This window comes from Mastomys coucha, chromosome X (assembly GCF_008632895.1).
Source record: "Mastomys coucha isolate ucsf_1 chromosome X, UCSF_Mcou_1, whole genome shotgun sequence".
Classification (NCBI taxonomy): Eukaryota; Metazoa; Chordata; class Mammalia; order Rodentia; family Muridae; genus Mastomys; species Mastomys coucha.
The window spans coordinates 77,433,626-77,437,606 of NC_045030.1; the positions used below are offsets into that span (position 1 = coordinate 77,433,626).

The 3,981-nt window shown below is 37.1% G+C and overlaps 1 long non-coding RNA gene across 1 annotated transcript; it reads left to right on the forward strand.

The window, feature by feature from the left end:
* The first annotated feature begins 14 nt into the window (after positions 1-14).
* LOC116086471 lies at positions 15-3,522 on the forward strand. The gene is made up of 2 exons (XR_004116942.1): positions 15-1,292; positions 2,354-3,522. It is a non-coding gene; the product is annotated as an uncharacterized LOC116086471 (long non-coding RNA).
* Positions 3,523-3,981: the final 459 nt, after the last annotated feature.

Below are 3,981 nucleotides of genomic sequence, written 5' to 3' on the forward strand. Positions count from 1 at the left end.
TGTGCCAGAATAGGGCATCCAATCCCATTACAGATGGTTGTAAGCCACCATGTGGTTGCTGGGAATTGAACTCAAGACCTCTGGAAAAGCAACCAGTGCTCTTAACTACTGAGCATCTCTCCAGTCCCTTAAGCAAGAATTTTAAAGAGATGTTCCAGGCATTCAGAAGTAAAGAATAGCATATGTGTAATAAATTATTTTCATCAGATGCAGTCTCCATCAGAATTATTGTTTAAAATAAAAATCTATGTATACTTTACATTTTTCCATAATAGCTATTACCATGATCTCAACTCCAACTAGAAAATCATCTTCCAGAAGCCAAGTCTTCTGTCATCTTCATTATACCCACATGGCTTACTACTTAATAGATTTATTTTTGATTATATTTATTTGTATAAAGAAAGCTCCCCATTAAAGGCTAGGTTTACCACAAATGAAGTTTTAGATATGTAGATGATCCTTTGTACAATAGTGTATTTTTAAGGTCATACATGAAACATAATTACTTTTTGACATACCTTAACAATGACATACTTTTGCAAATCAAAACTGCCAGTGGATGTGTACTTAGGATTCACTTATTTGCATTTCCTCACTACATTTTGATTTTATTTGAGCCAATATAAGTTATTCTACATGTAATACATATTAATCATCTTTACTTACATGGTAGTATAACTTGCCTTTGTATATGTTTTTCTTAAAGATTTGAATATAACTTTTCACTATTTATTGTGGAAACATAAGAGAGTACAGTGATTTCTTCAAGTATCCATTGCTTGCTTATAGCAATCATGGAATTGTATTTTTTATCAATTATTATAATATACCTGCCATTTTATTGTTTACAATATGTATTCAATACTAAAAAATCTAAGTATTTTTTAAAAACTTAAAAATTTTGTTTTAAAACTTTAAAAAATCATACCTTTTTATTACAGAAAAATTAATAATGGTTCTTTAACATCAAAAGCATGCAGTGTACAGTATATTTATTGATAAATATGTGCCATCATCTGTTTCATAGTCCTCTGTATTCTTCTTGGGGTTGTGCCATTTATGGTGATTCTTGCTGTAGCCATGTTGTTCTCCCTGTGTCTTAACAATGTCATTGGCATGGTGACATCAAAAGCTACTGCAATGCCCCTTTGGGTATGTGGTGGGGAGTGGTCATCTAGTATCTCTCTAGTAGGTTGGTAGCTGACTTCTGACCCATCTGCTTTCTTTGTGATTATTAGGGGTTACAACAAAGATTAGCAGATTGGAGCTCCTTCAAAAGGTTATAATAGGTAGGTAATGGTATAGACTCAGATTCTACCCTTTTCTGAAATAAAATCTATAATTCTATCCTGAAGTTTGGTCAGGCTCCACTTGTGTTTGTTTAGAGGTGGTGCAGAGGTTTATTAGTCACAATGTGCACACATCAAGTTCCAGTTTAGGTCAGTGGTTACTGAAGTAGCCTCAAGCATTTTAGGGAACCTCTATTGAGGTCTCATTGAGTCAGCATCTTTGCTTCATCTTAAATGGGAGATTACTAGGGATGTAGCTCAGTGATAAAGCATTTGCCTAGTTATTTGTGAGGCCCTGGGTTCAGTCCACAACAGTATGAGAACAGAATAGCCAAGCAGGCTTGAGTTTAAATGGGAGATTAAATTTTCTGAAAAAAGCAGCTAGCTGTCTTTCCATGCACAACCTAAATGATACCAGGGTGAGGCAGTTACACCACTGAATACATTTGTTTTTGATTAGTGTTGATGTTTCCAGTGAAAATGACCCTCAGAGTCCCATAGGGAGTGGCACTAATAGGAGGTGTGGCCTTACTGAAAGTAGGTGTACCTTATTGGAGGAAGTGTGTCATTGGGAGTAGGATTGAGGTTTCGGAAGATCAAGCAAGGCCTAGTGGTTTATTCTCTTCCTGTTGCCTACTGATCCAGATGTAAAGCTCAGCTCCTTCTTCCTCTAACACCATGTCTGCCTGCCTAGATGCTGCCATGCTTCCCACCATGGTGATAATGGACTAAACCTCTGAACTGTAAGCTAGCCCCAATTAAATGTTTTCCTTTATAAGAGTTTCCATGGTCATAGTGTCTCTTCACAGAAATAGAAACCCAAAATAAAACAATTAGCAAGACCTGTTTGGCAGGGCACATCTTTTATTTCAAATACCCAGACTCCAATAAAATGATAGCCCCTTTACCAGAAGTGATGGAGTTGAATTTCCTTGATGGAGAGGTTGAGCATTGTCAATACATAAGATATTGAGAAGCTTGGTGTTTGAAAATGTGTTGGTATTTTTGCTTCCCCTTGCTGGCAGAAATGCAGTAACATTACTTCCATCTCTACTCTGTAGCTCCTGGTTCACTTCTGGTACCCCTCAAGGCACTATGGCTCTGCCCTTCATCCTTACCACTCTGGACAACCTTTTGACTAAATGCACCTCCCATGAGGGATAGGGTAAGATGAGGATGCTGCTACAGAGTTGCAATCCTTAAGATATTCTTCAACAGAAGGCCAAGGGGAAGAGTCTGAGGCAGTTCCTTTTCTGGCATGCTTGTGTGGGCCCAATGGATAGATTACAACATTTGCACTACACAAGGTTCTGTAATACCATTTTTGATCAGAAAATGCCTACCTGTGTAGGCCTATTACTGTGTGATCATTCTTATAACATGCTAACAAGACTCCTCCAAATGACCCTTTGTTTGCCATGACCCCTTACCACTCTAGACACTGGTGAGCAATTTTGAGATTTTTTTACTCCCCCATATGGCTCATCATTTGGGCCAGAGCCCTTGCTGCTGGATCTGGGAAGCTGTCTCATAGATTGTGACAGACTAGACATAATTCAAATGGATTCAGCAGACAATGATCTATGTAATTCTAGTTACTGTAGTTTTAAGGTTTGTGCTATGGTTTTTGAAGGTAGATGTCTATAGTTAATTATTAAGAATGTCCTCATTCTTTTTTCATATTTGTCAGAAAGATGTACACAACAAAGGGTTACGCTTTTATTTTAAACCTGTACTTTTTAGTTTGGGAAAATATCACAAAACTCTTCCTGAAACAGTGATATACAAGTGAATTTGAAATTTTTTTTGTACAATCAGTGTTTCATCTGAGAGGGAAGTTTTTCTCCATCCATCCCTGCAGGGAAATGAACCTGCTTCCTAAATTAGCAGTTTCCTTTCTTGTTGTCATGAGAACTTGACTTTGTGAAATAGAGCCTTTATTTAAAATAAGCTCTTTGTTCAGTTAATCAGATTACTGTGAACTGTTGGAGAAAACTTTTAGTTCTGGACCTGATTTCCCAGAACCTATACAGTGTTGCTTAGACCCTGTCCTGCTTTTATTCTTCTTAGGAGCTGGAGAATTTGAAGAAAAGCCAGCCTGCCTGCCTTCTTTTCCTTTGTTTTTCCTTCCTCCTACTCCTTTCTATTCCCAGTACCTCTTTTCACATTTTTGATATATCAAAACTATCTCCTTTTCCAAATAATAAAATGTTAAGAAATGATGTGATTACTAAGAGTGTAAGTTCTAATTCTTGCTTACACAAGGGAATCATCTGTAGAATTTTAAATGTTGATGTGTGGCTCTTGTCCTAATGGTTTTGACTACACTGGTCCAAGATGCCATTGTGGCATACTGAGGCTTCACATACCTCAGATTTTTTTTAAAAAAAAAGATTTATTTATTATTATACATAAGTACACCGTAGCTGTCTTCAGATCCACCAGAAAGAGGGCGTCAGATCTCTTTATGGGTGGTTATGAGCCACCATGTGGTTGCTGGAATTTGAACTTAGGACCTTTAGAAGAGCAGTCAGTGTTCTTATCCGCTGAGCCATGTCACCAGCCCTCAGATTTTCTTGATGATCAGTGAAGACAGAGTACCACTGAAGAGTTGGAAGTAGGTGCGAAGAAAATTACAATTCTTGTTAACAATCGAATACTTTTTAAATTGTATTTTAAAATTAACTTG